At 39.7% G+C, this 24,513-nt stretch overlaps 1 protein-coding gene across 1 annotated transcript in view; it reads right to left on the reverse strand.

Annotated features, from left to right (window-relative positions):
* The window catches only part of LOC127568406 (synaptotagmin-14-like), a 116,072-nt gene that overhangs the window by 77,100 nt on the left and 14,459 nt on the right, over positions 1 to 24,513 (reverse strand).

A 24,513-nucleotide genomic window follows, 5' to 3' on the forward strand; every position in this document is an offset into this window, starting at 1 on the left:
TACACTTCCAACAGATCAGCCCTCAGCCTCCGCTGCTCCAGAGAAAAGAGCCCAAGTTTGTCCAGCCGCTCCTGATAGCATATGCCCTCTAATCCAGGCAGCATCCTAGTAAACCTCCTCTGCACCCTCTCTAAAGCCTCGACATCCTTCCTATAGTGAGGTGACCAGAATTGTACGCAATACTCTAAATGCGGCCTAACCAGAGTTCTATAGAGATGCATCATAACTTCTTGACTCCTATACTCAATACCTCGATTAATGAACGCAAGCATTCCATGAGCCTTCTTAACTACCCCATTTACCTGTATAGCCACTTTCAATGAGTCATGACTTGCACCCCAAGGTCTCTCTGCTCTTCAACACTGTTAAGGGTCTTGCCCTTAAGAGTGTACTGCCTCTTAATATTAGTCCTACCAAGGTACAACACCTCACATTTATCCGGGTTAAGCTCCATCTGCCATTTCTCTGCCACATCTACAAATGATCTATATCACGCTGTATCTGTCGCCAGTCTTCTACACTATTCACAACTCCACCAATCTTGGTACTGTCTGCAAACTTACTAACCCACCCATCAACATACTCATCCAGGTTATTTGTGTACATCACAAACAGCAGAGGTCCCACTACAGATCCCTGTGGAACACCACTAATCACAGGCCTCCATCACCTTCTGTCTTCTATGGGCAAGCCAGTTCTGGATCCACACAACCAATTCTCCACTGACCCCATGCATCCAAATTTTCTTGATTAACCTATTATGTGGGACCTTGTCAAATGCCTTACTTAAGTCCATATAGATGACATCCACACTCTACTTTCATCAATCTCTCTCGTCACCTTGTTAAAAAACTCAACCAGGTTAGTAAGACACGACTTGCCCCGCACAAAGCCATGCTGACTTTCCCTAATCAATCCATTGGATTCCAGATGCTCATATATCCTATCTCTAAGAAACCTGGAAACCTTAGCACCAAGGGCTTTAGGAAGAAAGAGGTTTCTCAAGAAATTAAAGGTTTTAAGCCTGGAAATTCAAGCCAAAATGGTGGTAATCTGCAGGGTGCCTTGATGTTAGTTTGGGTAAACATTGCTGCTCCTCTGGATTCTACATTCAGTGGTAAGTACTTACCCTCCCACTTGCAAGCAATCTAAAGATTTGGTTTTCCAGACAGCAATTAGGGGAGGCACAGTCTTTCTCAGCCTAAATCAATTTTACAGCAGGGACCCGAAGATGTTTATTTGTACTCAGAAAGGTGCTAACACTTCAGATGTGAGTAAAGTATGCCAATTTGCTTTCCTATTTTCACTTGAAAAGAAGACCAATGTTGATATAAAACAGGTTGTTAATTTGTTATGCAGTTGCTATGTAAACCAATGAGTAGGGCATAGAGAGTTATGGAATTAATGCAGGCAAGTGTGATTCCACAAACAGGAAAGAGATGAATGACCAGCTTTATTCATCTCATTAAATGGTTCTGTTGATGCTGGCTGATAGAGGAATGCTAACCATCAAAAATTTCACGGCACAGTTGCAATAAAAGCAGGTAGAATTTAAATACTCAATTTAATATTTAAAGAATGATGCATCCAACGAGTCAGACCTCATTATTCCTGCACAGCAGAGTTTATGGACTAGATTTTGCAATCAGTGGCGAAGTACACCACAAGCTGCACAATGCAAGCTGCCCACTGAGTGTTCTGCAGGATGTTGTGTGGAAACATTCTAATCCTGAACTTGATTCAATGTGGTGTATTCTACAGTGGATACGTGGCATCTGTGAGCTCGATGAGAAACATTAAGTCTTCTCAACTAATTGGAAGATTCCTCACGTGCAAAGTTTAAAACAGGAAACATAAAGCATCAAGTATAAATTAGATATAAATCATATATATAAGAACGGAGAAAGATGGGTGATAGAGAGTGATAAAAATGACACATAAATGACATAGAAATAACATAGAAAAGTAAACATGTTTTAACTATATATCCTAAACTAATTAACCTATTAAGAAACCACATTTGTAAAATTAAAACTTCATGCCTCCTGAGAGATTGTTTGGCAAAAATAATGTAATCAATTGAAAGGGAGGTGAGAGAAATGTTATCATTGCACATCTTCCTTTGGTGAAATTCATGGTCTGCATCCTTTGTTTTAAATGCTTGTATTTCTTCCATATTTATAACTGCTTTGTATTATTCTGACGGCCTCTCTTTGCTCAAAAGAAATTTGTCATTAATTTAGAAATTAGAGCATTTATCTTTTTAAACTTAAGATGCATTTTATTCTACATTGAAGATAAACATTTAAAAGGTACTTGGACAGGTACATGAATAAGAAAGGTTTAGAGGGACATTGGCCAAACGCGGGCAGATGGGATGAGCTTAGGTGGGAATCTTTGTTGGCATGGACCATTTGGGCTGAAGGGCCTGTTTTCGTGCTGTACAGCTCTATATAATTTGCTAAAAACTTATTTGGTTAAAAATTTGTCTTTGATTGCCAGAACTAACTGCACATTTTAACAATCCACTGAAATCAATGGATCCAAATTTCAAAAGTGGAATATAACATATAGTGACCACTACACTAATTTTTTAGCACAAGTGACCTGGGCAGAGTTTCTAACTAACTAAGTCTGAATGTCAAAAAGCTGCAGATACTGGAAATCTGAAATAAAACAGAAAATGCTGTAAAGATGAAGCTGGTCAGGCAGCATCTGTGCAAAGAGAAACAGATAATGTTTGAGGTTGATGACTTTTCATCAGAATTAGGAAAGTGAGGAACCAAGTTAGTTTTAGCTTGCAAAGAGGGCAGGCGGTGTATAGATAGGACAAAGGGAATATCCCTGACAGGGTGAGGCCAGGGTCACCCAATTAACAGTGATTAGAGAGAGAAAACAGACAAAGTGGCAAGTCAAATGTAAGTCCAAGTTGAATTCTGGAAATACCCAGCAGATAAAGCAGTGTCTCTGGAAAGAGAAAAGATTACAGACTGATAACTTTGCAACAAAACTGGCCAATTCTTATACAAACAGGAAAGTGAGTTATCTGAATTTAATATTGAATCTTGAATGCTGCCATATGGCTAAATGAAAGATGAGGTACTGTTCCTCTGGCTTTTGTTGGGTTTGGTTGGAACAGTATAGGTGGTAAGGTACAGATAGCTAAGTGTGGGAGTGGGATGGAAAATTAAAGTGACAAATAACTGGAAACCTTGCAGACTGAATGGAAGTGTTCTACAAAGTCGTCATCCAATCTGTGTTTGGTTTCACCACTATTGAGGGTACCGCACCATATTGTGAGCACTGAATTCAATACAAGTGCAAAAGAAGTGCAAGTGCATTGATGGTTCATTTGAAAGGACTATTTGTGTTTATAGATGGTGGGAAGGGATGGCAGAACAGCAAGTGTTGCATCTCCTGAATGCATGGGAAAGTGCCGTGAAAGGAAAGTGATTAGTGATGGTGACTGGTGATGGGACAGCAGCCCAGGGAATTCCCAAGAGAACAGTTCCTTCAGAATGTTGAAAGGGAGGGGAGGGGAAGATGTGTCTGGCAGTGGAATCTCATTGAAGATAGCAGAAAGTCTGAAGGATGATCTATGTAATGCAGAGGCTGGTGGGTTAAAAAGTGAGGACCAGGGAAATCCTGTTCTCACTCTGGCTGGTAGGAGGGGGTGGGGGAGCAGATGTGTGAAAATAGGTGAGACTTGACAAGGAGTCTGACAGCTATGGTAAAGAGCAAGCTATGGTTAAGGAAAAGAAAGATAGCTCAAAAACACTCATATGGAAAGTCTTGTCATCAGAGCAGATACAACAGAGGAACTAGGAGGATGGAATGGAGTCCACACCTGAAGCAGAGTGGAGGAAAATATAGTTAAAGTAGTAGGAATCTGTGTTTGTAGTGGATGTAAGTTGTTAATCTATCTCCTGAGATAAAGACAGAGAAATTCAGAAAGGGATGGGAAGAGTCAAAGGCAGACCATGTAAAGGTAAGAGCAGGGTGGAAACTGGTAGCAAAAGAAAGGAAAATTTCAAGTTTCATATGAGCACAGGAAGCAGCAACAATGCAGTCATCAACGTACCAAAAATAGTTGAGGGAGGGGACCTAAGTAAGATTGAAACAATGACTGTTCCACTATCCCACAACAGACAGGTGTAGCTTGGAGCTATGTGAGTTCTTTCATCTGGAGAAAGTTAAGTAGGGTTGAAGGAGTTGTTGTTCAATGTGAGGACAAGTTCAGCCAGGCAAATCAGTATGGTGCTGCAGGGGAAATGATTGAGCCTCTGTTTAAGGAAGAAGTAGAAGGCCCTTAGACAATCCTGGTATGGAAGGAGGTATGGAGTGACCACATGTCTATGGTGAAAATGAACCAGTTAGGACTAGAAACTGGAAACAGTCAAAGTGGCAGAGGGCATTAGTGATGTCAGGGATGTAAAGAGGAACTAGAAAGGGACATCCCGTTCTCACTCTGAGCTCTCTGTCTCCAGCACTGTCCCAACAAGGCCCAACATAAGCTTGAGGTACGTCGTCTTATCTTTCATCTGGGTACATTGCAGCTTTTGAGGCTTACTATTGAAGTAAACAATTTCAAAAACTTCCTGTTTATATCAGAATTTGCCAATTATCCATTTGTAATGTTAACTCAGTTATTCCCTTTTCGTTGACACTGCCTGATTTGTTCAGTTCTGGTCTCCTCATTATAGGAAGGATGTGGAAGCTTTAGAGAGGGTGCAGAGGAGATTTACCAGGATGCTGCCTGGATTAGAGAACATGTCTTATGAGGAAAGGTTGAGTGAGCTAGGGCTTTTCTCTTTGGAGCAACGCAGGATGAGAGGTGACTTGATAGAGGTGTATAAGATTACGAGAGGCATAGAATGGACAACCAACACCTTTTCCCTAAGGAGGCAATAACCAATACCAGAGGACATCCATTTAAGGTCAAAGTAGCAATGTTCAGGGGAGATGTCAGAGGTAGGTTCTTTACCCAGGGAGTGATGGGTGCCTGGAACGCACTACTGGGTGTGGTTGGAGAGGTTGATACAATAGGGACATTTAAAAGGCTCTTAGATAGGCACATGGTAGTAAGAAAAATGGAGGGTTATGGCTGTGCAGGAGGAAGGGTTAGATTGATCATGGAGTAAGTGTTCATATAGTTCGGCACAACATCGTGGGCCAAAGGGCCTGTACTGTGCTGTACTATTCTATGTTCTATATTCTAGATAGGGTAGATCATCACAGTCTTTTTCCCAGAGGAGTTTAAAACTAGGGGGCATAGGTTTAAGATGAGAGTAGAAAGATTTAAAGGGGATCTGAAGGGCAAGTTTTTCACACAGAGAGTGGTGGGTATATGGAATGAGCTACCAGAAGAGGTGATCAGGGCAGGTACAATCATGTATAAAAAACATTTGGACAGGTACATGGACAGAAAAGGTTTACAGGGATATGTAAGCAAATGTAAATTAATGGGATTAGTTTAGATAGGCATCATGGTTGGCTGGCATGAACAAGTTGGGCCTAAGGACCTGTTTCCATGCTTTATAACTCTATGAATCTAAGAGATGAGCTTTTTTAACCTTTGTATTTGAAGTTTCCAGACATTGATCAAACACCAAATCAGAAAAACAAAATCACAAACAATATTAGATTAGAATTTATAGTCTTTGGGAAACAATTCTAGCCTGAATGCAATAATTTGAAAGAGAACCCAAATCCAACTGATTTCTTCTCTTGATTACTCACTCACAAATGCTACACCAGAAAGCCTACCCCTTTTATCTCAAAACTACACATTAGGATATACTTGTGTATATTCTATATTTGACCTTGGAATTCCATCCAGTTCACCTCTAATAAGCCCAGCGGAGCCTATGTTTATTGAGAGCAGATGTGATTTCTAATCTGGGCCTCCTGAAGGTCCCAAAACTGAAAACAAAAACAAAGTAAATTAGCATCTCAGGGATTGATTACCACTGTAAGTCTAGCCCTATGCACTCTTACTGGGCCCTGTTATATAATTGCATGTTGCTGGTGTTGCACAGAGGTATGGTTTTATCACATTTTTCTATAGACTCTGCATTCCTAATAATTTAATGTATTAACTTATTCTCAGTGCACCCAATGCAAAAGAACTCAAGTTGCACCAGGACTATGAGTAACCACATTAGCAAAGGTGAGTGCTGAGGTGCCTGTCCACCAACCTGAAATAGGCATTGGGCACTGGGCAAACAAGATACCTAATGGGTAGTTCAGGATATCTGAGAAAATAGTAGTTCCTTGTGGAACAGAACACACATTGGGCCTGCTTCACATAGGTTTCTAACTTTGGCCTGAACAACAATATAACCAAAAAGTATGTTGTTTTAAAATCAACATTATTTCTGTTCATCTTTCCCCCCAGAAATTACTGGTGGTCTATTATTATTATGAATCCCAAGCATTAAGCCTCTTACTTATTAAATCTACAAAAGTTTTGCATCTGATAATTGATCGTAATCAATTTCAGTCTCTCCAAATGGTCTCACCAGCATCCATTGATAAATATTCTCAATCAGCAATTTACAATCAGTTAACAGTAAGGTCATCCCTCAGCCTTCTATGCTTCAGGGAAAAAAAGCACGAGCCTATCCACTCTCTCCTTATAACTCAAGCCCTCTTGTCCTGGTAATATCCTTGTTAATCTTTTCTTCACCCTTTACAGCTCAGCTACATCCTTCCTATAACTTGGCAACAAGGACTGCACACAGTACTCCAAGTGCAGTCTCACCAATGTCTTGTAGAATAGTAACATGATGTCCCGACTCTTGTTCCCAGTGCCCTAACCAATTAAGGCAAGCGTGCCATATGCCTTCTTCACCACCCTGTCTACCAATGTTGTCACTTTCAGTGAACTGTATACTTGTACCCCTGGATCTTTCTGTTCTACAACACACTTCAGAGCCCTGCCCTAGATTAACTTACTAAAGTGCAATACTTTGCACTTGTCCAAGTTAAATTCCATCTGCCATTCCTTGGGCCACTTTCCTAGTTGAGCTAGATTTTGTTGTAATCTCAGATAACCTTCTTCACTGTCCATTACGCCACCAATTTTGGTGTCATCCATAAATTTACTAATCATGCCAACTACATTTTCATCCAAATCATTAATATGGATGACGAACAACAGTGGACCCAACACCGAGCCCCGTGGTACACCGCTGGTCACAGGCCTCCAATCTGAAAAACAACCCTCTACTACCACCCTCTGACTCCTTCCACCAAGCCAATTTTGTATCTAATTGGCTAGCACACCCTCAATCCCATGTGATCTAACCTTCTAGACCAGAATACGGGAGACCTTGTCAAAGAGTTTGTAATAATTTCATAAATAGGCTAGAAGTAGGCCTGAAATGTTACCACAATATTAAAAGAGAGTAAATTTATTCCTTTTAGTTTTATTGTTGTTTTAATTCGTTAAATCCTTTTAGCAGTTTTTAAACTACTCCAATTATCTTAAAAGCAGTTTGAAGGTTTTTCACTATAATGGCTGCAAAGCCTTGTGAACCATTGTCCCTGTGAAACCATATACAGCATGTGCAGCCAGAAGAATAATGGCAGTGAGCGCTGTTTGAGCATGATCCAGTTGAATCTGTAAAGCCTTGATCATTATAGCACAGAATTATTGAGCTGGAGTGCAAATTCGGGAAGGAAAGGAGCATCTTGACAGTATGCTACTCACCTTAGTCATACCTTGTGGAGGTGGAGTTAAGAATGCCAATAGTGTACAGACTAAGGGAGCCCATATGAGATAGAGGACAGGGATTCACAGAAACTGATTCTTTCTTATAATCACAATGTCCTTGATGTGAGGTTATGGTTAAAGACTGTAAAGGAATGACTGCCAAGCACTACTTTTTGAAGAGGCGATTGAAAAATAGGAGAAGGAGGCAAAGTGCAAAGTATTAGTTATTAGGGATTCAATAAATAGCATCCCTTGTTTGAGAAACCCACACAGTAGTATATCCCTAACCAAATGGCAGAGTAAGTGATATTCTGAAGCAGTTTAAAATGATATTGGAAGGAGAAGGGAAAGATTCAGTTTTAGCTCATCTTTCCTCCTATAAAGGAGGAAAAAATAGGGAAGAGGCCCTTTTCAACAGTCCCATGAGTGGGAGCTGAAGTAAAAAAACAAGATGTTTCTATTTTTAATCTCTGGAGTATTACCCAAACTGCGTGCAAGTTGGATTGGGGCAAAAGATTTGGAGAGCTGAACACAAGGCTGAAGGAGTGTGGGATTCCTTTTCTGCATTAAATCGTGTCCTGCAACAGGAAGGAAATGTACCATTGGGACAGGCTCTACCCCAACAGAGGTGGGACTACAGTCCTGACGGAAAGAAAAAAATGGAGCAGTCATACAGACCACATGACAGGCTGGTCAAAAAAAAAGTAAAAGCCCATTGGATCCAAGGGAAAATAACAAGTTGGTTCCAAAGCTGGGCCAGTAGCAGAAAGGAAAGGCTAATTGCTGATGAGTGTTTTTGCCTGTTGCACCTGCAAACCAACCTTTTGTGATTCATGCACAAGCACTCCCAAGTCCCTCTGCACAACAGCATGCTGCAATCTTTCACCATTTAAAGAATAATCTGATCTTCTATTTTTCCTTCCAAGGTGGATGACCTCGCATTTACCAACATTGTACTCCATCTGCCAGACCCTTGCCCACTCACTTAACCAACCTCTCTGTAAACTCTCCGCATCCTCTGCAGCATTTGCTTTTCCATTCAATTTAGTGTCATCAGCAAATTTAGATATGCTACACTCAATCCCCTCTTCCAAATTGTTAATGTATATCGTGAACAGCTGCAGGCCCAGCACTGACCCTTTGCGGCACCCTGCTCACCACTGATTGCCAACCAGAGAAACACCCATTTATCCAAATTCTCTGCTTTCTATTGGTTAACCAATCCTCTATCCATGCAAATCCATTACCCCCAACTTCATGTATCCTTATCTTATGGATATGTCTTTTATGCGGCACCTTATCAAATGCCTTCCGGAAATCCAAGTATACAACATCCACCCGTTCCCCTCTATCCACTGTGCTCATTATATCCTCAAAGAACTCCAGTAAGTTTGTCAAACACGGCCTTTCCTTCCTGAATCCATGCTGTGTCTGCCTGATGGAACCAGTTCTATCCAGATGTCTCGCTATTTCTTCCTTAATAACAGCTTCAAACATTTTCCAGACTACGGACATTAAGCTAACTGGCCTATAGTTACCTGCCTTTTGCCAACATCCTTTTTTAAACAGTGGCGTGATATTCGCAGTCTTCCAATCTGCCGGGACCTGCCCAGAGTCCAAAGAATTTTGGTAAATTATCACAAATGCATCTACTATAACTTCCGCCATTTCTTTCAGTACCCTGGGATGCATCCCATCAGGACCAGGGGACTTATCTGCCTTTAAGCCCATTAGTTTGCTCATCACTACCTCTTTAGTGATAGTGATTGTATCGATGCATTCCTTCTGCTGTTTGTGCTGGGTTCCATAACATATGGACACAAGGTTCTCGATGCCACTCTGAATGCTCTTTGTCCATATGGACAGGGATTCGCAGGAGTCAGTGATGATGCTGCATTTTTCAGGGAGAATTTGAGCACATCTTTGAATCTTTTCCTCTAGTAATCTTTTCCCAAAAGCTTGGAACTGACTGTTTTGGAAGTCTCTTGTCAATTACAGATGACATGGCCTGTCCGGTGGAGTTGACAAGATATATATAATTAGGGCCTCAATGCTGGGGATGTTGGCCTAGAAGAGAACTCTGCATTGGTTTGCTTATTGTCCTAGTGGATTTGGAGGGATTTTGCAGAAATAGCATTTTCAATACTTCTTCAGTAACTGTTCCAAGGCCTTGAAGCAAATTGAAGGGCAGGAACCACTGCTGCTGAATAGACTGAGTTCTGTGCTGTATTTGAGCTCTTAATCTTCAAATAATCTTTTGTAAGCTAGCCAAAAGCTGTGCTGGTGCATTGAAGGCAATGGTGCCTCTCACCTTCAATGTCTGGCTTTGCTGAGAGGTAAGTATTTGGTATCGGTATTGGTTTATTATCGTCACTTGAACCGAGGTACAGTGAAAAACTTGTCTTGCCTTCCGATCGTACATGTCAATTCATTACACAGTGCAGTTACATTGGGTTAGCACAGACTGCATTGATGTAATATAGGTAAAAATAATAACAGTACAGAGTAAAGTGTCACAGCTGCAGAGAAAGTGCAATGCAATAAGGTGCAAGGTCACAACAAGGTAGATCATGAGGTCAGAGTCCATCTCATCGCATAAGGAAACAGTTCAATAGTCTTATCACAGTAGGGTAGAAGCTGTCCTTAAGCCTGGTGGTATGTGCCCTCAGACTCCTGTATCTTCTACCTGATGGAAGAGGAGAGAAGAGAGAATGACCCAGGTGGGTGGGGTCTTTGATTATGCTTCGCCAAGGCAGCGAGAGGTAAAGACAGAGTCCAAGGAGGGGAGGCTGGTTTCCGTGACATGCTGGGCTTTGTCCACAACTCTCTGCAGTTTCTTGCAGTTCTGGGCAGAGCAGTTGCCATACCAAGCCACGATACATCCAGATAGGATGCTTTTTATGGTGCATCAATAAAAGTTGGTGAATGTCAAAGGGGACAAACCGAATTTCTTTAGCCTCCTGAGGAAGTAGAGGCACTGGTGAGCTTTCTTGGCCATGGCATCTACATGATTTGGGGGAAATGGTCCATGTTTTTTTAGGATCACTTCATGGTAGGCCTAAATACAGGAGGCATAATAAAGAAGTTTACAAATGATACCAAAATTGGCTGTATGGTTTACAGTGAGAGGGAAGCTTTGGACTAAAGAAATTCACAGTTGGTCTGGTCAGTTGGACAGAAAATGGCAAATGGAATTTAATTGAGAGAAGTGTGAGGTAATATTTAGGGGAGATGCAATAAGGCAATGGTAAATACAATAAATAGCCGGATATTGTGTGCCGTGGAAGAACAAATGGACCTCTGAGTGCAAGTTCACAGATCCTTAGAGGTAACAGGACAGGTCACTAAGTAGCTAAAATGACATAAGGGATGATTTTCTTTATTATCTAATGGATAGAATATAAGAGCAGAGGAGGGGTTATCCTCAAACTGTATACAAAACTAGCTATGCTTGTACAATTAGCCTGTACAATTATGGTCACCACATTACAGGTGCAGAAATTTACAAGTATGTTTCCAGAAAAGAAAAGTGTAGTTCTGAGGAATAATTAGATTACCCTTGGTTGTTGGCTTTGGAACAGAAGAGACTGAGGGAAACTTAATTGAGGTTCTTAAAAAGGAGCCAGGACAGAGTAAATAGGAAGAACCTCAATCTCCTTTTATGCATGCTTTGAAAGGGAGAATAACACCACACCTGTACAAATCCCCACAGCATCTGGCAACCCTGTGATCTCTGTCTCAGAGGCCGACGTCAGAATATCCTTCAAGAGGGTGAATCCTCATAAGGTGTCAGGCCCCAACGGTGTGCCTGGCAGGATACTGAAAATCTGTGCCGACCAACTGGATGGAGTATTCAAGGACATCTTCAACCTCTCACTACTGCAGTCGGAGGTTCCCACCTGCTTCAAAAGGGCAGCAATCATATTGATGCCCAAGAGGAGCAGGGTGAGCTGCCTCAATGACCATAACCTGGTAGCACTCACATCTACTGTGATGAAGTGCTTTGAGAGGTTGGTCATGGCTAGAATTAACTCCTGCCTAAGTGAGGACCTGGACCCACTGAATTTGTCTACCGCCACAACAGGTCTACAGCAAATGCAATCCACTGGCTCTCCACTCTTTGGAGCACCTAGACAACAGCAAAACATACGTCACGCTGCTGTTTATCAATTACAGCTCAGCATTCAACACCATCATCCTCTCAATACCAATCCACAAGCTTCAAAACCTGGGCCTCTGTACCTCCATCTGCAACTGGATCCTCAACTTCCTTATCGGAGACCACAGTCAGTGTGGATCAGTAGTAACATCTCCTCCTCGCTGACAATCAACACAGGCACACCTCAAGGATGTGTGCTTAGCCCACTGCTCTACGCTCTCTACACTCATGACTGTAGAGCTCAAATGCCATCTATAAATTTGCCGATGACACCATTGTTCTTGGCAGAATCTCAGATGTCAATGAGGAGGCATATAGGAGTGAGATAGATTGGCTGGTTGAGTGGTGTCACAACAACAACCTCACATTCAGCATCAGCAAGACCAAGGAATTGATTGTGGACTTCAGGAAAGGGAAGTCGGGAGAACACACACCAGTCTACATTGAGAGGTCAGCGATGGAAAGGGTGAGCAGCTTCAAATTCCTGGGCATCAAAATCTCAGAGGATCTATCTTGGGCCCAACACATTGATGCACTCATGAAGAAGGCACGCCAGTGGCTCTACTTCATTGGGAGTTTGAGAAGATTTGGTATGTCACCAAAGACTCTTGCAAATTTCTACAGATGTACAGTGGAGAGCATTCTGACTGATTGCATCACTGCCTGGTACGGGGCTCCAATGCGCAGGATTGAAAGAGGCTGCAGAGTGTTGTAGACTCAGCCAGCTCCATCACTGGCACAACCCTCCCCACCATCAAGGACATCTTCAAGAGACGGTGCCTCAAGAAGGCGGCATCCATCACTAAGGACCCTCACCATCCGGGACATGCCCTTTTTTCATTACCACCATTGGGGAGGAGGTACAGAAGCCTGAAGACCCACACTCAAAAAGTTTCAGGAACAGCTCCTTCTCCTCCGCCATCAAATTTCTGAACTGTCCATACCCCATGAACACTACCTCGTTATTCTTCTTTTGCACTATTTATTTAATTTTGTAACTTATAATAATTTTTATGTCTTGCACTGTAATGCTACCGCAAAACAACAAATTTCACGATGTATGTCAGTGATAATAAACCTGATTCTGATTCCTGAAAGGAGTTTTGAAAACCAAAGAAAATAGATTTAAAGTAATTGGCAGAAGAATTAGAGGAGAGAGGTGGAAAATAATTGTCACCCAGGAAATAATATTTGTCTGAAACACATGGTCTAAAGGGATGAGAGAGACAGAAACCCTCATTGCATTTAAAATGTGCTTAGATGTATAATTGCAAAGCCATAATCTGCAAGTCTATAGACTTGGTGCTGAAAGATGGGCTGATGTATGGCCGTTCTTTTTCAATCAGCATAGACACGATGGGCCAAATGGCCTGCTTCTGTACTGTACATTTTCCATGACTTCCACAATCAGTAATTGGTAAAAAGAGAAGGCTCAAGTGGAAAAAGTAGCATAAATCATAATTCTAAAACATATGAAAATAAAGAAAGTAATTGTCAATAAATTATGCTGTCACACTCCAGGTATAAAAGAAAACTAAAAGATATTAGCCAAGAAATTCACCTGGGCTGATTCTCCTGAATATGTGGCTGCGTGTTTTACAATGCTTTTGAAATTCAGTTCCATTGACTTCGGCTGTTCATTAAGTTTGACCCAGAAATTTACTTTGCAGAAATAATAACAATTTCAGTTTACTGTAAGGAATCCAGGATGGAAAACAGCAAGCATTTGTTTTGCCAATCAGTATCTGGTAATGCATTCTGTTTTTTTAATCTTTGTTCTGCAGTAAAATATTCATGCTAGTTCTGTGACGCAAGCATTGTATTCGAGTAATTCAATACTTCATCTTTGCAGAGTGGATTTTCAAGGCCTTCCCATTTGAGTGTCAGCTTATGAAATTTAAAAGGAACTTTTAAAATATTGACCAAGCACTGTAATAATTTCTAATGGAACACACATTTATATTTTAAATTAATACTTTACTACAAAATTGGTATGTGGATAAAATAATGCAAGCTAATAAATATTATGCCTTTCTCACCAACGTTATACCTTCTCTGGTCCTCAATTTGTCTCTTACATATATTTCTCACTGAAATACTAATACATTACTCCCACTCTATTTAGTTAAAAGCCATTTTGGGGCCATATTTAATCTTATACAAGGATGAGCAACCTTTGAAACATGATTTCTAAATGCAGAAAGTTCAAGATTTTGTTCAATTTATTAAAATGTAAATGAAGAAAAGTGTATTAACAAAACATTTTGAGATCATATTTAGTTTTCAAAAATTTAAAAATTACTTGATATCTCTTAAAGACAATTCAACAATTTAATAGTTGTCTTTTCAACTGCACAGTAAATTCTTATTACGGCAGTTACTTATCTTTAAAAAAATATAATCAGGAATGATCTTTCAGAAACCTCAGTTTTGTTGACAGCAACACTGAATTTGTTAGTTTGGATTTCTCACTCCAATTTTATTTTTCTTTTTTCCAAGTCTTAGAATTCTGTTTGCAAATTTAGTACTCCTTACAGCTGAAATATTCATTCATTCAACTGTTTGCTCCTTGTACTTCTGATATAATAATGTAAAAGACACCAATTCACTAAAATATTTTGGTTATAAATTCAGAAATGGATTTGCTTTAGCAGCCAAACTCCTATGAAGGATTCCTGTGGTGGCAAAATTACATAATAATGTATGCCCAGAATTAAATCACATGCAATTAAAAATATTGTTTTCTTTCAAACAGCTTCTGGGTCTTTTGAGTCATTCCAAAAGTTCAACATGTATTTCCAAGCATGAATAATCCTTCTGTTTCTGACATGCTTTTCATATTAAAGGCTGCTTTTCCTTCTGCAACTGTTTGGGACAGCTTACACAACATTGTCCCAAGAGAGGCCGTCTTTGGTCAGCCTGAGAACTTCCCAGCGCAGGGCTAGATTGGGACCTCAATCAGGTAGGTCTCCTGTTTAGTTCTATTTGACATTCCTATCCTACCTCCCTAGGGGCCTATGGCTTCTGGCCATCCTGATGCACCCAACCCTGACCCTCCAACCCCGAACCCAGCCTGGGCCCAATTCCCAAATGACATGTTTTCTTACCCAAATATCTGCAATAACTAGACTGCACCATAGACCCACAACCACAATGGTTGTTGGCATCCTGGTGAAACACCCTTTTTGCACATTTGTCTGGGTGCACTAGAATTTCTAGTACCTAAGTAAATACATTTAAAACGATATTAAAAGTAAAATGAAACGCTGGTTTCAAGCCTATTGCAACCTGAGGTCATTTGTTAGTGAACCACAGAGCCTTTTACAGTATTGAATGACACCATATGGTTAACCAACCATATGTCAAGGAATATGAATAAATTATGTGATTGCTGAAACTGTATCTTATTCATATACAAGTGTGCAACCTTGTCAAGAACTGAAAGAATGAAAATAAAACTATCTGTAATTAGGTACTGGTGTCAGATCAGCAAGATTTCTCAATGACCACAGAGTTCTATATAAATTTTTCTTTCCAGAATGATGATATTATTGAAACACAAATAGAATTTAAGGATGTGTTATGGCATAACGTATATCCTAAAGCAGCATTGAAATTGAAGATAAATAATGCAGCAAACATACAAATTTCAACAGATGGTCAGAATGGACTTATTTCCCTGTTTAAATTATCAAAGATCGGAATAATGCTCACTCTTCAAACCTACTGAACAAGACAAGGTATAGTCTTCTGAACTTGGTGGTGGTGGTGTAAAAGAGATTAGAAGAGGAAAACAGCTGGATAACCCGGATATGATCCACAAATCATCCACTGAGTGTAATTTCCAACAGCCCTGTTAGACTGACATAAGGTGCTGTTACTTAAATACATTCAAAACTTAACTTGCATATTTGGGCTATGTTCAATATTCAGGACTTTAGATTAATGGACAAAAATTATGATTCTGCATAATAAACAAGTTGGTCCATAATGAGGGTAGATCTTGATTTTTCATGATATATATTCCGTATATTGTATGAAAAGAAGTTGGCAATCCATTTTATGTAACTCCTTATTATAATTTTCAATAAAGTTAATGCCAAACCCTGGATAGTTATGGCTGAGAGCTTGCTGTGTACAAATTGACTGTCTCATTTCCCACCCTCCAACACTAACTACACCTCAGAAGTACTTCATTGGCTGCAAAAGGTGCTTATATAAATGCAAATTAAGTTTCCAAAATCCATTCTTGTTGTGCTCATTTTTTTCTGCCTAGCCATGAGCTAATTTTTTTAGGTTTTCCATGGTTTCTCAAGTGCATTTTAATAGTTGCCTTTCTCACCTATTCCGATAGGATCTCCTTCTATTCATTTTTTTCCTCATGCATATCAAGCTTCCCCTTAAATACATCAATGCTATTCACCTCAATGATACTTTGTAGCAATGTGCATCAGATTCTCACCACTTATTGGATAAAGAACTTTATCCTGAATTCCCAGTTGAATTTACTAGTGACATTCTTATGTTTATGGCCCATAAATGGCCTTCCCAAGAAAGGAAACATTTTCTCTTTTTCTACCTGACCAAAGTCTTTCATAATCATGAAAACCTCCATCTTCATCCCTTTGGTTTCTCATTCCTAGAGAAAATAGTCCCTTTCTGTTCAATCATTTCTGATAATATCCACTCAATTCTGTTGTCATCTCGGCGAATATTTCTTTGCATTCCCTTCTGTGTACTTTTATATAACATAGAGAGCAGAATTATGCTTTGTATTGCAAATGTGGTCAAACCAAGGTTGATACAAATTTAATATCACTTTTCTGGCTTACAATTCTCTCTAAATGAACCACCTATCTTTGTTCCCTCTTTATAATGGCCTTGTTGACTTGCGTCAATTTAAATTATGTCTGCATTTATATCCTTTGATTGTTTTGTTCCACTAATCCATTTAGACAATTATTATCCAAGGCATTACAAGATTCCTTATTCTTCCTGGCAAAATGTAACCCCTCATATTTTGAAATTCATTTGCCAATGACATGCCCATTCTGCAAGTACTTGTTATTTTATCACAGTCTTCCCTCATGCTGAGTATATGCACAAATTCTGAAAATATACTTTCAATTCCCATGAGCAAATTGGTTGTGACCCCACAGATAGTTTTGGAAGTCTACTTTTCAAACTTATGCCAATCTGAATAGCTCCCATAAACCCACCTGTTCTGTTTTCTATCCTGTAGCTAGCTTGCTATCCAGACTCCACATACTCTTACCTTAATCAAGAGTCTGCCAAATGGAGACCTAAGAAAGACTTCAGATGCTGGAAATCTGGAGCAACACAAACAAAATGCTGGAGGAACTCAGCAGGTCAGGTGGCATCTATGGAGGGAAATGAACAGTCAATGTTTCAGGCTGAGACCCTTCATCAGGACCTGGTGAGTTCCTCCAGCGTTTTGTGTGCGTTGCTCATGAGTCCTCTATGTGGGAGCTTACCAAAAACCTTTTGTAATTCCAAATATATTACATCTACTAGGTTACCCATGCATTATTTATCTGTTCCTTTTTAAGGATTTCAAATAATTAATGAGATATGGTATTCCCTTTCGACTTCACTGCTGGTTGTTCTTTATATAATTAATTACTGAATGTTTTTCTTTTACAGCTTTGAGTGAAATTTCCATTTGGCTTTCTATTACCAATGTAAAGCAAATCCGTCAATAGCCACCCAAACTCTCTTATCTTTATTTTTCAAATGTAGGAGAAATATTACCAGTCCACCATCCTTTCTAGTTATGTTTTAAGAGTACCTCCATTAATTTTTCCCTATTTTTGTTCAATACATGCATGAGCAATCCTTCCAGACCAGGCATCTTAACTCCTCTTAAGCTTGATCAGTTTATCAATTATTTTTCTTTTGTCTATTTTCAAATCTCTTTACATCTTCTTTTATCATACCTCCTCAGTTATATTTACCTTTCAATACCCTTGATAATATTGAGTCATAAAAACTATCCAACATTTCAGAAATTTCACTATTATTATCAGTGAAAATGTCAGTATTCATCCCTTAATGACACTATTCCTGTCATTTTTTGTTTCTTTTGTTAGTCATGTGACTGAAGAATACTAGTTCTTTTCAAATTGATAAATTTTTATTTCAAGCTTCATCTTTTATTTTCTAATAATTTATTTTCTGTTCCTTCCTAGTCCTGCTTGTCATCTTCTCATTTATTATGTGTAATAAATGCTTGTCTATTAGTTTAGTTTCAACTGAGCTTTTATCTCTTAATTCGTCTAATGCCTTTCATCACAATCAAGTAACACCTTTGATTATGAATCAGAAAGTTGTGGATTCAAGTTGTGCCAGCACTCTAATGCATCACTGAGGGAGTGCAACACTGCTGAGGGAGCTGTCTTTTGGATGACAAGAAACCAAAGCATCTTTTGCTCCCCAAAGAGGGTATAAAAGATTCAATGTCACCATTTCAAAAAACAAGAGAGTATTCCCCAGCATTCCAGCCAACATGTATCCCTCACTCAACAATACTAACACATGTCATCTCATCATTATCATGGTGCAGTTGTGGAAGTCTGCTGTGCACAAATTGGCTGTGGCTTTTTCTACATGACACTAAGGACAAATTTCAAAAGCACTTCGTTGGCATGTCCTGAAATAGATGTAAAAATTGGTTTATAAGTGTAAGTTTGCCATTTTCTTTCAATGCAATACCCATTCACATCATTCACCTGCCAACTATCTCAAATAAATGCCCATTTAGTGTATTGCATTTAGTGCTCACGATGTGGTCTCTCCCACAACAAAGAAACCAAATGCAGTTTGAGTGTTCACTTTACAAAAATTCTCCATTCAATCCATAAGGCTGACCCTGAGTTTTCAGTCATTTGTAACTTTAATTATCCAACCCATTAACATTCTGGCCCTTCTGTTTTTGGCCTCCAACATTACTCCAACAATGCCCAATATAAGATCAAAGAACAAACCCTTGAGTCTTAATTCAGTACATGGCAATCATTGGGACAAAATATTAAATTTAAAATGTGTATTCTGACAGTATACTTATACCTCTCAATAGCATGGACAACAGCAATGTGTAAGGAACTTTGACCACAAAACCAATAGGAATTGGACTGGAATTGGTTTATTATTGTCACTTGTACCGAGGTACAGTGAAAAACTTGTCTTGCATACTGTTCATACAATAAGGCAAAGGTGTTGAACTGCAACACTGCATTACTGCCCTATATCCAAATTACTTTATTCTGACTGGAAAAAAATCTGGCTCTCTGTAGAGCCAGCTGTAATTTCCATGAATTATTTTGCTCCTAACTCGCAGATCACAGGAATTTACAGCACACAAGGAGATCATCTAGACAAAAATTCAGCTCGTAATGTTATTCTTATTTCCTGGCTCTTGACCCTTGGCCTTATGGGTTAAGGCACTTCATGTGCCCAGTGCACTATCTTTTAAATATTTAAAGGTAATTGCAGTCTGGATCTTGCTGCCTCCAACAACACTTGAAGCAGAGAGAGACAGAATGCAACTACTCTTTAGGATGAAAAAATATTCCTCACCTCCCTTCTAATCCTTTCACCAATTAATTTATGTCTTTGCCCCTTCTCCTGTAAGGGAAACAGGTCCTTCCCCTTCACCCTGTCCAAGTCTCATAATTTTATTCTCCTCTCATGTCAATTTGTTCAAAAAAAACCAACCCTAGATTAGATAGTGACTCCTCATAACCATAATTCTCCAGGAATGATGACATCCTCGTGTACCTTCCCTACACCTTTTTTATTCCATCACATGCCTCCTCTAGTATGGTGATCACAACTGCAATGTTCTTGCTGTGGTCCAGCTAGTGTTTTTATGACCTCCCTATCCCTTTATTCTATGCCTCAGCCATGTCTCCCAGGTGGATTCATAGCTTCCTACTCTACCAGTTTCTCTACCAGCAGGGATTTGTGGACACAAATCTGTTTCCTTGATACATTTGTTGTTCTACACTGCTTAGGCTGCTTCTATTTCTATATTCCCTTGCCTTGTCTGCCCTCTCCAAATGCATTAATTCACACTCCCTGGATGAATTTTTTTGCCAATTTAACCAATTCAGTGGAACGGTCCATTGATATCTCCTGATTTTTCGTTTTCTTCCTCATTAACAGCCACACAGCCAATTTTGGTATCATAAGTCAAAATTATTGACATAAATTACAAAAGCATGGGACCTAGGGCTGCCTACTACAGCATGCTACTTCATAGGACAAGAACACTCAAGAATACCATGAGTAGGATACAGAGTAAAACAAGTTATTTTGACCAGTATTAAAAGGACTGAAGATAATAGCAGAAGCTGGATAATAATAAGATTTAAAGACAGTTATAGGCCATAGTTGATCTTCCCCCCCAACTCCATTTTCCTGCACTATTCGCCTATCCACTGATTCTCCTAAAACCCAGAAATCTATCAATCCCTGTTCTGAAAAAACTCTAATGTTTGAGCATCCACACCCTCCAGGGAATTCCCAAGATTCACTATTCTCCAAATTAAGAAATTTCTCCTCATCTCATCATGACCTCCCAGAGACTACACCTTCATTATAGCAAATCACATCCTTTGTTGGGTAGCAGCTGATGGCATTAAGGCAGATCTTGCCATGCCTCATGTAGAAAGGTTGCTAATGGAACGATACCAGTGGTGTCAGCGCTAAGGCACTCTTTGAAAGAGTATGTTAGCAGCTAAACACTGTCCTCTCTTATAGTTTTTTTACACATTCCCTGGACTTTGGAAGGTGCTTGAACAGCCTGTGAGTTGTGAAGCTGGCATGTCAGGCCTCCCAATATCAGCAGAGTATCCCTCGCTGATGAAATGCTCCTAGTTCTACTGAATCTCATACATGTAGGCCATAGGTTGCACCTTTGAGTTCCTATTTATTCAACACGAGCAGAAATGATTATTGTATGAAGACTAATGTCACTAAGTGCACATCTGCTGCTGGAAACACATCAGGCCCTCTAACATGAATTGTGCAATTTCACCAGAATATAATTGTTATTGGGATCCACATTGGATTAAATTTACATTTTTGTTTGGTTTGTGCATTAAAAGGGTACCAATCATTTCAGCTTATGCTGAAACTATGCTATTTAAAGGCACAACACTTAAATTGCACTCTTTGTCCTCATTGAGTGCAATTTCTGACCTTAAAGACCTCAACTACCACCTCACATATGTGCCTTGACAGCTTTGCCCACAAGGGACAACATTTCAGTTACTTGTAGCTTCAACTCAGGACTATTCCACTGACGCCACTGTTGATCTGCATGCTCAAAGTTACATTAAGGAAGTCACTCAATCATCATAACCAAGGAAAGGATTCTTCTATTTTGTCTTCAGCCCACTGAAGCAAGCAGACTAGGCATGGTATTATACCTGCGTTGCAGGTTTTCTCAAAATGCTGGCATTCAGAAAATGTCCTTATAGAGACCTCCCCAGCCATCTCCTATCAGGAGTTGCTGACCTTAACCCTGGAAGGTCTCAGTGGCCTCCCTGAATAATGAATATGCTTCCAGTGGTCACTGTTCTTTACCAGCCTGGCCAGGTACCATTGATTTCCTTGCAGAACACTCGCACCACTGCCCCTCAATTTCCATTGTAATATCCATTCATTCAGTACCAACATTCTTGAGCAGCTGGAAGAGTGAGACTTGAATTATGGTATGTCACTTTAAGAGCTTCCTGCAAAGATCACACCTGCTGTTTTAAGTGGTGTTGGGTTGAGAACTTGTAAAATGTAATAGGGAACAAAGTGCTGAAACGAAAAATATCATTTTCAGCAGGGCATTCTACAAGGCAACCTAACAACACAGTGAACCTTCAAAATGAAGTTGTTGTTCTTAATGCAACCTTCACAAACAACAATAAAGGGAACTTGAACACTGTTTTAATACCAAAATAATGTGGAGCAGTTCCTAGGCCAGATAAATGAGATTAGATCAAAAACATTTTTTAAAGAATTAAAACAGTAGTATACAAGGATAAAGACCAAAAGCATGGATGAGAACCAAAAACAAAGATTAAAAAGACTAAGAGAATATGAAAAACAAATGTAGTCACCTAACAGAGTAATGGGTTTTGATATACACACATTGCTTTCATTTCTTAACATTTGGAAAATATTTTGAAACCTAACAGTTTGACAACCTGAAGCATCAATGCTTTTTCTGCAATTGTCATCACCTATTGTAATACGTAATACTACCTATTCATTCTTACAGAAGTGTTTGATGGCATTGCACAACTCACATAAGGAAGGAAACCATTCAGACTGACCATCACAAATATATTGCTGATGCCAGTTCAGAATTCAGAGCTGGATTTCTGGCCATCTCTTGATGGGTTGTCTGCACTTTCTTTCAGAAATTGGACTATTAAGGTAGCAGCTCATTCCCTTTAAGCACAGGAAAATCAAAACAATTATAAAAAGGATGAAGCCAGTTAAAAATCAAAATAAAAATGTGAAAGAAGGTGAATCAAGTACAGTACAAGTATCACAGGATGATGTCAAGAAACCACTAATGAATATGAATTTTTTTTAAAAATCTATATTAAAAGGTGTAATGGGACATAACATTGCTGTGAATGCAAATTACTGTGACTGCAGGCAAATATTTTGATTTCACAACTGTTGGAATGGTGTGTCGTAGTCTCATTAAATAGTCAATCTTGCAAAATATGCGGAGACAAATTTCCAACATTCCACTCTTTAAAATAGTGTGATAGTTAAATTTTCCACTGGGACTCTGCAGTTTGGGGGTAGAATCTTCTGCTGCTGTATTTTTTTTAAATGGAGCTACATCAATTATAGGTCACATTGTGACATCTTTTTATAGCACAAAAACAGGTCGGTTGAACCAACAAGTTCATACTGCTCTTTATGCTCTAGTCAAGCCTCTTATTCATCTAACCACTTCAATATTTCTTCATTCAATATCTTTCTTACTCATCTGTGTATTTTAAATGCATCCATGCCATTTGCCTCAACCAGTTCTCTTGATAGAGAGCTCCACATGCTAATTATTCCCTAAATGTAGAAGCTGCTTTGATTGTACATGTGACCACTTTAACTTTCTGCTCACCACCAACTAGACGCCGCCCAACCTGCCAGCAATCACCAGTATTCTCTGCTCTTGCACACAAAATGCTCAGCACTGGTACAAACTGGAAAAACTGCTAATCTGAAATTGCTGAATCCAGTGATGAGCCCCAGTGGCAAAGATGAGATGTCAGTCTTACTTTGGACTTTGGTAAAGGGTGAAAGATAGAAAGATCAGAGTGGGAGTAGAATGGAGAATTAAAATGACAGACAACTGAAAAACCAAGGTCACTGTTGCAATCTGAATGGAGGTGTTTGGCAAGGTAGTCACCCAACCTGCGTTTAGCGAATATGTGCACTGAATCCAGTACACTAAATTGGAGGTGGTGCAAATGAATCCTTGCTTCTCCTGGAAGGAATACCTGTGGCCCTGGATGATGGGAAGAGAAGAGATAAAAGAGCAGGTGATGCACCTCAGTTGGTTGCATGGGAAGGTCCTAAAAGAAGGGAAATGGGTGATGGCAAAGATGAAAAGTGAACCAGACAGAGTAAGATCTCTTCAAAATACTGAAATGGGAGGGGAGAGAAAGATGTGTGTGGTGGTGGCATCTAGTTGAAGGTGGTGGAAATTAGAGAGAATGATCCACTAATCATGGAGGCTGGTGGAATAGAAGGTAAGGACACGGAGAACCCTTTCCTTATTCTGGGTGGGAGAAGGGGCCAAGAGCAGAACTGCAGGAAATGGAACAGATGCAATTGACTTTTGGACTAATTATCGATCTGTACTGGAAGCATTCAAAAGAGAGCTGGAGGAAGCCAATACTGCTTAGCACAAAAGATGGAAGAGATGCAGGGTAGTGTACCTCATGGTTATTATCTTCTGGTTTTGACTGCCTTTGGGATATCAGAGAAATTTTCCAGAATTTCTTTCTCATGTTTGGTCTGGGTTGATTTTGTTTAAAGTCTGTTTTTCGGCACCAGTGTACCAAATGGCCTTTTCCTAATTCTGATGATCCTCACCAATTTTTACAGATACACCACAGAAGGCATCCTATCTGGATGCATCACAGCTTGGTTTGGCAACTGTTCTGTCCAAGACTGCAAGAAATTGCAAAGAGTTGTAAACACAGCCCAGGCCATCACGAAAACCAACTTCCCCTCTATTGACTCTGTCTACACTTCCTTTTGCCTCAGGAAAGCAGCCAACATAATCAAGAACCCCTCCCACCCCGGTCATTCTCTCTTCTCCCCCTTCCATCAGGCAGAAGATACAGAAGTTTGAGAACACATACCACCAGGCTCAAGAACAGCTTCTATCCAGCTGTTATAAGACTCTTGAATTAACCGCTTATACAATAAAGATGAACTCTTACATCTCTCGATCTACCTCACCATGCTTTTCCACTTTATTTGTCTACCTGCATTGCACTTTCTCTGTAAATGTAACATGGTATTCTGCATTCTGTTTGTTGATAGTTTTGCACTACCTCGATGTACATATGTATGGAATGATCTGATAAGC

This window comes from Pristis pectinata, chromosome 3, assembly GCF_009764475.1.
Source record: "Pristis pectinata isolate sPriPec2 chromosome 3, sPriPec2.1.pri, whole genome shotgun sequence".
NCBI lineage: Eukaryota > Metazoa > Chordata > Chondrichthyes > Rhinopristiformes > Pristidae > Pristis > Pristis pectinata.